We start from the raw sequence: 12,859 nt of genomic DNA, 5'->3' as shown, positions 1-12,859 counted from the left end.
ACTGTGGTTTTTTCTTTTCCCTCTGTCTTTTGTGTCATGTGTCATAAGAAGGAAATACCATAGGGTAGGACGCAGGCATAGGCCCTATAAGCCTGTTGTCCGGGCCGGCCCCACAGGCTGGTGAGTTTGCGGTCTCACCAGACCGGCGTCTAACTAGACAAACTCTGCTGTGGGTTAATATGCACATGAAGTGAAAGCTATTGCCAAGGGCATCTTGGAAGCCAAGAACGCTGCAAATTTGGTGGGCATGGGTCTAGCAGTTAAGAGCCACTAGGGTGCTTGCCACCTCAAAAAAAGTGTCCCATGGAAGGATAAGTTGGTCACGGAACAGGGTAGATGACACAGGTCCCCCACCAACTTCAAGAAAATGTCCATGCAACGACGAGGTACTCTGTAAAGCACACACAATCCCCAACCCTGTGGCGCCTCCCTCCTAGGTGTTATTCTGGTTCCAAGAGACCCAAGGTTTAGCTAAAGCTGTCATTGTGCATATAAGAAAAAAACCGGATGAGGTTTTTCCTTCCGTCTTGTTCCGTGTCCTGAGAATTTGGCTTCTTGACGAGTGAGAATATTCTCCTTGGTCTCCACCATACAGAAGGTGCATTTACCGGGGTGCACCTTGGTGGCCAGTCAAATAGCCTGGGGTTCTGAGCTATCTCTCTGTCTGGCTGTGCCAAGCTCTCAGGGGAGTTTGTCATAAAGGGCCCAGTCCTTAAGGGCCTTTTGTCATCTCAACCTTCGTTGCTTGATAGTGCTGGAAAAATCCCATTGCAGTAGTGCCTGCCCGGTGTCACAGATTAGCGGGTCTGTGACTGGAGGCATCCCACACTTTCGTGGGAGACCGGAGACACCATTTTCAGTACACCATCCTTACCGCCTGTGCAACGAAGGGCTTTCCTTTCTCTAACTAGTTCTGGGAGTGAACTTTCGGCTCATGGGGGCTGCATCATCTGCACCCTCTCCAGGGACGCCTCTTGCATCCATGGTAAAGATTTATTCTAAGCCTGGAAAGTTACCTCTGGGTCTTTCCTTAAAAAGGCTTATTGGGTTGAGTCATGATTGGAATATATATACACATGGAGATCCTATTCGTCATTGGCCAGACAACGGATCTTTTGAATTGGAAAAACTTCTATATTTAAAAACTATTTTAGAGAGCTCTCATAACAAGCAGCTGCCTTATTGGTATTTATGGGAAGATCAAATTGATAAGAAAACCCAAGAAAGTATAATGGCTAGCCTTAAGGAATCTCTTAATAAGTTGAAAGAACAGAAGTCAGACTTAGAGCAAAAATTACAAAGCAAACTTAATGAAAATTCTCCTTCTCCTCCCTCCTATGCTCCCCTATATCCCCAACTCCCTGTCGCTGATTCCCCAGAAGATCTTTTAGATCTCTGGGCCCCTGGTTCAAACCCTCCCACTCAGGACTTAGCTCCCCAGCCAGTTCCCCTAGATCCTAGAATGTCAGCTTCACCAAAGGGCATTCAATTGCCTGTTTTAACTTCTCTCTCTCTAGAAGACTTACAGGGGTCACTCAGGCCTGACCTCCAAGCGACAGGCATACAGGTCACTTGTGTAAATACTGAAAGCCAGGAGGTGAATTTAGTAGAGGTGCCCAGGAAAAGCAGAAAGGTTCGCTTTGCTGTCCCTTACAACTCCTCCTACTTTCCAGGGCTCTGTAATCAGGCTGTGCCAGCTTCAGGGGTTTCTATGCAGTGTCCATTGCGGATGGATCCTGGACCTCCACTGCAGAGAATTCATGTCCCCTGGACAGCAGCTGCTTTATTGAATTATAAAACTCTCCTGCCTCCATTGTCAGAAGATCCTACTAAATTTAGAGAGGAATTAGAAAGATTAGTGGCTATTCATAACCCCACCCACAGAGACCTTGACTGGCTGCTAAGGGCCGTTCTCCCAGCCCATGATTATACTGTAGTTATCAGACAGGCCAGAGCCCCCTCACAAGGGAAATAGATGGCCAGACCCTCTCCCAGGCCCTCCTGCAAATGAGCAGGAAGTGGCACAACTAGAGGCTGATATTCAAGGTTTAATAGGAACGATTTTAGAGGCATTTCCTCCCAAAGTTAATTGGTCAAAAGTTGAATTACGCACTCAGAATGAAGGGGAACATCCAAAAGCCTTTGTGCAACGTTTTATAGAAACTTTTCAAAGGCACACTGCATTAAACCCGGAAGCCCCAGAACATAGGAATCTGCTAATTTCTGCTTTAGTTGGAAACTTTCTTCCTGATATAAAAAAACAAATTCAAAATAGTGTGGTTGGAATAGGCACATGAAAAGATGCTCATCATCGCTAATTATCAGGGAAATGCAAATCAAAACTACACTAAGATATCACCTTACACCCATTAGAATGACAAAAATATCTAAAACTAATAGTAACAAATGTTGGAGAGGTTGTGGAGAAAAAGGAACCCTCATACACTGCTGGTGGGAATGCAAACTGGTGCAGTCACTATGGAAAACAGCATGGAGATACCTCAAAAAACTAAAAATAGAACTACCATGCGATCCAGCCATTCCACTACTGGGTATCTATCCAAAGAGCTTGAAGTCAGCAATTCCAAAACTCCTATGTACCCCAATGTTCATTGCAGCATTATTTACAATAGCCAAGACATGGAAGCAACCTAAGTGCCCATTGTGGGGACCTAGAATTGGCCACCCCAAGATATGTCTCTTTGGCATCAGGATTATTTGAGGCTGATTGCTTTTGATAAACTGGGACAGGGAAGGAGGCTCTGAGGAATGGAACTTGCCCTTCCTTAGGACACATTTACATTTGTAAGGTAAATCTCTATCTGTAAAAGCTGCCTCCCTCTCTGTACCAGGAAGAAGAAAGGAGATGACCTACTCTCCAAAAACTCTTAATCAATACCAAAGGCAAGGACTTAAAATCTGCATTTTATTGTGCTAGTCTGGTAACCTCCTGTAACTGACTTCCCTCCCCCTCCCAACGTTGGCATCTCCTTAAAGATTAAGCATCTTTCTTTAGGCTGGGAACTGATTGTGGCGCTCATCTGTGACACCCCCCAGCCCGAGGCAACACACCTGCCACCCTGCGGCGCTCACTGAGACAGCAGACCTATCTGCCGTTTCCATCAAGCGCTGTGCTGACAGAGCAGCCTCGTAACTATTGTAAAAGGGACTTTTCAATCACATGTGAAACACCCCGTTTGGGGGCTATATAACCACTATGTGCACCCCACTTCTTCGGTGCCCTTTCTTCCTTTGGGAAGAAAGGCCCCGGGCCATGGTTCCTCATAAAGCTTTGTTTAATTTTCTCTTGCTATTCTGTCTCATGTGAATTTAATTCGTTCTCCAGCTAGACGAACCCCCATTTGAGGAGAGGAAATGTCCTCCTCCCCTACACCATCAACAGATGAATGGATAAAGAAGATGTGGTACATATATACAATGGAATACTACTCAGCTGCAAAACAGAACAAAATCATTCCATTTGCAATAACATGGATGGACCTTGAGGGAATTATGTTAAGTGAAATAAGCCAGCTAGAGAAGGATAATCTGTGTATGACTCCACTCATATGAGGAATTTAAAAATGTGGACTAAGAGAACAGATTAGCGGCTACCAAGGGAAAGGCGGGGTGGGGGGTGGGCACAAAGGGTGAAGTGGTGCACCTACAACACGAATGACAAACATTAATGTACAACTGAAATTTCACAAGATTGTAACCTATCATTAACTCAATAAAAAAAATAGTGTGGTTGGTTGGTCAGGGCAACCATTAAGCGTAATAATGGAGGCTGCTACACAATTCTTTGAAAATAGTCAGCAGGAAAGCAAAAGAAAAAGAGAACTAAAGACAACTCTTCTTGCTTTACAAGTTGAATGTTTTGAGAAGCAAAAAGGCAACTCTGAAAGTAAACTAGAGCCCACTCAGAGGCGTCCCTATTGACCCCCAGACAATTGCAGGTATTGCAAGAAACCAGGGTATTGGAAAAGAGAATGTCCTGCTCTTAAGAGAAGGGAAAATTTTAAAAATGTGCCCGCTTGGCCCCAGAAGCCCCAGAAGGCTCATTTTTCTCCTCCTGAGGGGCATTTCTCCCTTAAATGATGGGGTCAGTCGATCCTCAGTCGCACCCCTGAACCTACCATTAAACTTAAAATAGAGGATTGGGAACTGGATTTTTTAGTTGATACTGGTGCGACTTTCTCTACTATCCGTTCAAAGGATTTATCTGTACCTGTCACCTCTGAGTCTACTCAAGCTGTGGGAGTCTCTGGGCAGCCTCTTTCACTGCCCATATCTCAGCCGACTCCAGTATCTTTAGGTCCCCTTAACACTCATCATGCCTTTCTGGTCTCTGACTGTTCACCAGCAAACCTCTTTGGCAGAGATTTGTTATGTAAATTTAATGCCACTATAAATTGTAATGAAAAAGGTGTTTTTATCTCCCTGCCCTCTGACAAAACTCCAAGCCTCCTACTTTCCTTGCTAGAAACCTGTCCTGATTTAAAATCCTCTAAAGAGGATGAGTCTTTAAAAGATGTCCCAATTAGTCTTTGGGCTACACATGCAAATGAAGTAGGATTGTTGCTTAGTGCAGAACCCGTGCACATTATTTGGAAGAAGAATAAACCATTTCTATCAGTAGCCCAATACCCGCTCTCTAGAGATGCAGAGCGAGGAATTGAACCCATAATAGACTCCCTTTTGCAACAGGGTGTACTAGTTTTTACTTCCTCACCCTGTAACACTCCAATCTTGCCAGTAAAAAGAGAAGGCAAATTTGACTCAGACGGGAACCAGATCTATAGATTTGTACAAGACCTCAGAGCCATAAACTCTTTTGTAATCCCTCGGCATCCTGTGGTCCCCAATCCAGCTGTCATCCTCACCTCAATACCTGCTGATGCAGACTGGTTTACAGTAGTTGACCTCTGCTCTGCTTTCTTCTCAATCCCATCGCACCCTGACTCACAGTTTCTTTTTGCATTTACATTTAAAGGGAGACAATTAACATGGATTCGCATACCTCAGGGATATTGTGAGTCCCCCTCAATATTTTCCCAAATCCTTAAAGCTGATTTGGATTCTGTAGCCTTTACTCAAGGCTCCACTCTTGTTCAATATGTGGATGACCTTCTACTCTGTAATCAAACTGAGCAGGGAGCCCTTACAGACTCCCTCATTCTCCTGAAGGCACTCGCTGAACGAGGCCATAAAGCCTCCAGATCTAAACTTCAGTGGGTGCAAACGGCTGTTACCTACTTAGGGCATGAGATATCTCAAGGCATTCAAAAACTCACCCCAAAACACCTTGAGTCAATTTTGTCCATCCCTCTCCCCAAAATGAAAAAAGTTACGTAAATTTCTAGGAGCAGCTGGTTACCTCCACCAATGGATTCCTAATTTTGCAGCCCTTGCTAAACCCCTGTATGCTCTTCTCCCAGATATCACTCCAGAGCCTATTTCCTAGCCTTCAGAGGCATTAACCTCCTTTGAAGCCTTAAAGTTAACTTTGTCCATGCCTCCAGCTCTTGGCTTACCTAATTTTGACAAACTTTTCACCTATACTGCCATGAAAATAATGGAATTGCTGCAGGCATTCTAGGACAATCCTTTGCCTCACAAATACATCCTGCAGCATATTTCTCATGCCTACTAGACCCTGTGGCATCAGGTATGCCCCCATGCTTACGCGCGGTGGCTGCAGCTGCCACCCTGATTGACAAAGCCAGTACTTTAACATGAGGTTCTCCCATTCATCTCTATGTTCCCCATGCTGTGTCTGCTATCTTGCAAGTACGAAATGATGTGGGGTCGGTGAGCCGAGGAGTCGAAAGAAAGATTTCTTAGACTCTTAAGATCTGGCAGTAGTGCTCTTTTATTTAGAGAATAGTGTGGAATAGCATGGGGACAGGACCCATGGGCAGTCAGAGCTTCTGCTGCCGCCGCTTCTGCTGCCCCCGCTGGCATGGGGACAGAGCCCATGGGCAGGCAGAGCCGCTGCTGCTGCCCCCGCTGGCATGGGGACAGGACCCATGGGCATGCAGAGCTGGTGCGTGGGGACAGGACCCACGGGCAGTCAGAGCTCCTGCTGCTGCCCTGAGTTGAGGGTTAGGGCTAAATTTAAGGCATAGGTATGTGAGTTATCTCTTTACAAGACAAAGAATATGTAAAAAAGTTAAAATGGTATCAGTGCCCGTATGGCCTGGCCATTTGGTGGTCCCACAACTTTTAGATAAGAATCAAACCGGATTGAGTAAATGGCAGAAGTCACCGCTTGAATTTTATCCTCTGCTAAAGACAAAGGAGGATTTGTGTGTGTGGGGCGGGGGTGGGGGTCAGTTACATGAGGTTGCCAGACAGTAACCAACTTAAGTTCTTGCCTCTGGCATTGATTAAGAGCTTCTAGAGATAAGACCATCCCCCCTTCTTCCTGGCACGGAGAGGGAGGCATCTTCACAGATAGAGGTTTCCCTTAGAAATGTAAATGTTTCCCAACAAAGGGGCAAACAAATTCCACTCCTTGGAGCCTGAATCTCATCTGTAGTTTTAAAACTAACCAGCCTAAAAATCCTCATCATAAGCCATTTTAAAATGAAGCAGCCTAAAAATCCTCATCACATAAGACACAACACCTCTCTACACGGCGACAGACCACCTATGAGCAGGCTCTTTTAACCAACCCTTCCATCATCTTACATCGTTGTAACACTTTAAATCCAGCTACTTCTCCGCCCCTCCCTGATGATGGAGAGCCCCACTCCATCCCACATGATTGCCTAGCAACTATAGAAATGGTGTCAAAGCCACGAGAGGATCTCTCAGACATCCCTTTAGATAATCCAGATTTACTTCTGTTTTGTGATGGCTCCTGTAAGCGAAATTTCCGGGGAAACATAATAACTGGTTATGCCACAGTTTCCTCACATGAAACACTTGAAGCTTATTCACTGCCCACAGTAAAATCAACCCAAGCTGCTGAACTCATAGGTCTTACTAGAGCTTGCACATTAGCAAAAGGGAAAACTGCCACTATTTACACAGACTCCAGATATGCTTTTGGAGTCTGCCATGCTGTTGGCACAATTTGGAAATCTCATGGATTCTTAACTTCTGCAGGAACTCCTATTGCTAATGGACATTTAATTGCAGTCTTAATACAAGCTATTCACCTGCCTTCCAAAATTGCCATTGTTCATTGTTCAGCCCATACGAAGGAGAGTGATGCCATATCTTTAGGAAATGACAGGGCTGACAGAGCTGCTAAATAGGCAGCTCACAACGGACCCCATTATCCTTTTTCCACCCAATTTTTAAACCTGCCTTTACCCCTGACTGATATTATTAACTATCAGGCAAATGCCCTACAATCTGAAAAAGACAACTGGATACAAAAGGGTGCCAAACAATTATAAGATGGATTATATGTTGGGCCAAATGGACTTCCTGTGGCTCCATTTCCTTTGACTTTTTGGCTTGCACTTATCTCTCACCAAAGGGGACATATATGCAAATGGGGGATAGTTAAGGAACTAAAAGACAATTGGTTTTGCCCTGGCATCCATAAAATTTCTGACCAAATTATTTCCCAGTGCACTATTTGCAAATCTTACCAAGTTTCTGGTAGAAACCAGCATACCCCAGGAAGTCCTCCCAGGCCCTCACTACCCTTTGTGGCACTCCAAATGGACTTTCTAGACTTGCCCCCAGCTTTAGGCTACTCTCACTGCTTGGTTATCATCTGCATGTTTAGTGGATGGACTAAATGCTATCCAACTAGACATGCAGATGCCACAACAGTGGTAAAGAAATTAATAACTGAAGTTATTCCTCGTTTTGGCATTCCTTTATGGATTGAATCAGATCAAGGGATTCATTTTACAGCAGAAATAAACCACTTGCTTGCAAAAACTCTGGGGTACTCATTAAAATTTCATACCCCACATCACCCCCAGTCATCAGGGCAAGTGGAACGTAAAAACCTAGATATAAAAAGGGCTTTAGGAAAGGTCTGCCAAGAAACTGGACTTAAATGGCCAGAAGCTCTGCCCTTGGCCCTTATGAAGATTCAAAATATTCCAAATAGGAGACATGGATTGACTCCTTTTGAAATAGTCTTTGGATGCCTGATGCCTACTGGCGTCTCTAAACCTTCCATTCCTGGATTAAGTGAATATTATGGGAACTTAAGTGAACAATTTGATGCTATGACTAGCTATATACAGAAATTAACTAGTATACTTGAAGCATATTGTCAACAGGTAAAAGAGGCGTGGCCCCCACCTTCTGACAAGCCTTGCCATCCCTTTCGACCAGGAGATTGGGTGTACATCAAGGTCTTTAGAAGAAAAAATGCGCTGTTACCTCGCTGGGAAGGACCTTATGAAGTCCTACTGACTACCTACACTGCCATCAAAATAAAGTAAAAATCTTCCTGGATCCATGCCAGCCACGCCAAAATAGACCCAGGACATCGCTCTCAAGACAACTAGGAGGTAGTCCCCATGGGCGACCTTAAACTAAGGATTTCCAGGGCCAATTCCCAAGCCCCAGAAGTAGCTGACATCACGAAGTAGACAGCTTTTCCCAAGATCACGGATCAAGAAATCTTGCTTTCACCTATTTTCTCTCCCTTGCATTTCTCAAAAACACACACACACAAACTATTAGCAAATATTTATATTTCTTTAATCACTTATTAAAAAAAAAGCTGACTGGAGAGCGCTGGCCTTTATCTGTCCACTTCCCCTCTCTTAAGTTTCCACTATGGGCTTTTTTCTAACCTGTGCCTTGCTTTTACTAACCCTCTCTTTTTCAACAAGTCAAGCACAGACCAAACACCCCCTTATGCCAGTTTACCAAGCCTTGGCCACGCTAACTAATCAGTCTGACTGTTGGTTATGTCAACAGCTAGATAGCACAAAAGAACCTGAACTGGTCTTTGTTCCTGCTGAAGTGAACACCTAGTGGACTAAGTATGGAAGATGGATGAACAGCAGGGTATGGTATGCACAACAAGGGAAACTTCACTCTGCCTCTTCTCCTGGTGAGTCATTTAGGCCCCAGAAAGACTCTATAGAAGCTCCAGGACTCTCCCTTGCCCAGGTAAAGACAATAAGTGAAAGATTTTCCCTCAGCATTGAAAGTAAACATGACACTGGACCTTTCCTGGGTGACATACCAGGACAATACTGTAATCAAACCCTGTGGTTTAGTTGCACAGGTGGTATCCTCAAGCCTCTAAAGGGAGTTATAAGTGACTCTAACACTACTCCCTTTGGCACAAACATCTGCCAAATCACCAAATGCTCTGGAAGGCTTACGAGCCACCCATGTACAACTTGGGGTATTGCAGCTGCCCGCATGGTTAAGCTGCCCAGTGCCACAGACTATGTATGGGTGGATCAAAAATCTGGACTCACTTGGTCAAGTGACAAGATCAAGCTTTATAGCTGCCAAAATCAGACTGCAGGCCTCTTGTACCAGCTATTCCGCAATCTGTTCTGTTCTCACAGATTGACAGGAGCGCATGGAAAATGGAGACGCTTAGGCACTAACAGTACCAGTGGCATAGGTCATGGAATACTCCAGGCCGTGGGAACTACAGATTCAGTTCTAACCTTGTCTATAAACCACACTGGTCTTTTTATTTTATGTGGCAACAAAGTATATAAAGGATTCCCACCTAATTGGTCAGGACGCTGTGGACTCGGATACCTGGCCCCTTCTGTCACCAAATACTCTACCCTAAATGCCAGCCACATTGCAAACCTGGGTTCCTTTGTTCATAAGATTGTGCCACATAAGCGTGCCTGTCGGGAAATCGTGGAGAATCCACTTGCGTATCCCAACTCCAAGTTCATTTCAGCATTGAGTCTTTTTGCCCAGCTTTGTTGATTACGAGTTGGAAAAGGCAATCTTAAATCTCTCCATGGTGATGGAACAAGAGTTCACCACCACCATGCAATCTTTGAAAATACTCCAGTCAGAGATTAACAGCCTAGCCTCTGTGGTACTCCAAAATCGATGTACTCTGAATACACTGACTGCCCAGCACGGAGGAGCCTGTGCAATCATTGGTGAAAAATGTTGCTTTTATGTGAATGAAACTGGGCAAGTAGAATCTAACTTACATCTATTAAAAGAAAAGATTGACATTTTCCATCAGATAAATGAAGCTCACACATTTTATTGGACAGACTTATTTCCAGGATTGGGAGACTGTTTTAATGGAGTGTGGGGAAATGTGCTACGATTTGTTCTTTTCTGCTTGTTTATCACCATTCTAATCTATGTTCTTTTCTCTCTTTGCAGATTTCTTACAACCTGGCTACCAGCTCGATTTTTCTCTCCACAGCCACCAGCTCAGCTTTTAATGTGTGAAACTTTCAGGGAAGTTTCAGAGGAGGGAACTGATGGGGTTGAGGGCAGGCCGCCCCAAGATGTGCCACTCTGGTCTGCAGACTATCTCTAGCTGAAGACAATGAAGCCTCAAAAGGCTCAGGAAGAGCATCAGACCTTCCCCCCTCAAACTGCCTAAAGGACTTTAACATAGAAGGCCTGTTCCAGGAAGAAGCTCATATCGGTGATAGCTACAGTATGATGTAAAATAGGTGTCATAAAAGGACACCAACAAACCCATTTTTTGGGCCTAGCAAAACCTGTTTAACAAACATTTGCATTCCATCTCTAAGTAGATTGTCTTCCTCCCCTTTGAAGTCCCAGATCACTATGTCCTCCTTGTCTGTAGCTGAGGATACTTAAACAGGTGGACTCAGCCAGAGGGTTGGGTTACTCAGTTTCCTCTGGGTTTCTCCCATGTCTACTTGCTATTAAATTTTGTTTGATTTTCTCTTGCCAACCTGCCTCTTTGATTATTTGACCAGCCATGAGAACCTTAAGGAAAAGCAGTGGGGGGAATTCTCCCACTTCCCCGACAGCTTCTTTGGAGAAATGACTATTCAGATCTTTTGCCCACTTTTTATTTGTAGTTTCATCGTTGAGTTGTAAGAGTTCTTTATATATTCTAGATTAAGTCCCTTAACAGTTAAATGATTTGCAAATTATTTTCTCCCATTCTGTAGGTTGTCTTTTCACTTTCTTGATGGTATCCTTTGAAACACAAAAGTTTTTAATTTTGATGAAGTCCAATTTATTTTTTTTGTCATGGTTGCTGGTGCTTTTGATATCATATCTAAGAAAGTTTTAACTAAAGGTTAAAACAAAAATATTTTCTTCTAGAATTTTTATAGTTGTAGTTTTTACATTTAAGTCTATGATCTATTTAGGCTTATTTTTTGTTTATAATATAAGGGTCTAAATTAATTTTTTGGCATAATATGGATATTCAGTTGAACCACTTGTTGCAAGGACTATCCTCTTCCCATTGAATTGTCTTGGAGCCTTGGTGAAAAATCATTTGATCACACACATATGGGTTTACTTCTGGACTCCCAATTCTATTCCATTGATCTACATGCCCATCCTTTTGCCACTACCACACTGGTTCAATTACTATAGCTTTATTATAAGCTTTGAAATTGGGCAATGTAAATCTCCTAACTTTGTTATTTATCAAATTTATTTTGGCTATTCTAGGACCTTTGGATTTCCATATAAATTTTAGGATTACCTTGTCAATTTGGGGAAACTTACAATCTCAGCCATAATGAGGTTTCCAATCCATTAACATGGAATGTCTCTCCCATTTATTTAGATCTTTTAAAATTTATTTTAGCAATGTTTTGCAGTTTTCAGTATACAAGTTTTGCATTTCTTTTGTTAAATTTGTTCCTCAGTATTTTATTCTTTTTGATGTTATTAGGAATATTTTCATAATAGTTTTCTTAATTGCGTTTTATTATTCTTTGCTAGTGTATAGAAATATAATTAATTTTTGTATATGGATCATGTGTCTTGTGACCTTGCTAAATTCATTTAATTTTAGTAGTTGTGTATTTGTGTGTATTCCTTAGGATTTCCTAAATATAACATCATGTCATCTGCAAATTAGCAGTTTTTACCCCTTCCTTTCTAATCTGAATGACTTTAAAATAATTTTCCTGTTGATGCACTGGCTCAAATCTCCAGTATAATGTTGAATAGAAATGATCACAGTGGACACTCTTGTCTTGTTTCTGATCTTAGAGGAAAAGTACTCAGTCTTTCATGATTACATATGATTTTAGCTAAAGGTTTTTCACAAATGCTCTTTATCAGGTTAGGAAAGTTTCCTTCTAATCATAATTTGTTAACTGTTTTTATCATGACAGGGTATTGAATTCTGTCAATGATTTTTCTGTGTCTATTGAGATGATTATGTGTTTTTTGTCCTTTATTAATATGGTGTATTTGTTTTTAATATTATGCGAACTTGTATTTATGGAACAAATTCTATTTTGTCATGTTTTATAATATTTTTTATAAGTTGTTGATTTCAGTGTGCTAATACTTTTTAAGATTTCTTACATGTGCCTTCACAAGGGATATGTCTGTAGTTTTCTTTTCCTCTGATGTCTTTAATATATGTCTTTGGTATCAGAGTAATACTGGCCTAATGCTGGGAAGCATTCCCTCCTTCTCTACTTTTGAAAGAGTTTTTAAAGGATTGGTGTGATGTTTTTTCTTTAAATATTTGATCAAATTTACCACAGAAGCCACATGGGCCTGGCCTTTTTTTGTGTGTGTGGGAAGATTTAAATTGCTGAATCAATTTCTTTACTTTTTTGTCTATTTACAAGTCTTATAATTTTTTGGTGAATATTGGACATTTTAGATAACATACTGTAACAACTCTGAATTTTGATTTTGGCTCCTGAAGGTTTTTTATTTTTGCTTGTTTACTAACTTGCCTGAACTACAT

The 12,859-nt window shown here is 42.3% G+C and overlaps 1 protein-coding gene across 5 annotated transcripts in view; it reads right to left on the bottom strand.

Annotated features, from left to right (window-relative positions):
• Window positions 1-12,859, bottom strand: part of DCX (doublecortin) — a 367,013-nt gene that overhangs the window by 329,927 nt on the left and 24,227 nt on the right. The window lies entirely within an intron of this gene.

Source organism: Equus quagga, chromosome 10, assembly GCF_021613505.1.
Source record: "Equus quagga isolate Etosha38 chromosome 10, UCLA_HA_Equagga_1.0, whole genome shotgun sequence".
In the NCBI taxonomy this organism is placed as follows: domain Eukaryota; kingdom Metazoa; phylum Chordata; class Mammalia; order Perissodactyla; family Equidae; genus Equus; species Equus quagga.
The sequence above is the reverse complement of the archived record's forward strand: the minus strand, read 5'-3'. Positions and strand labels throughout refer to the sequence as shown.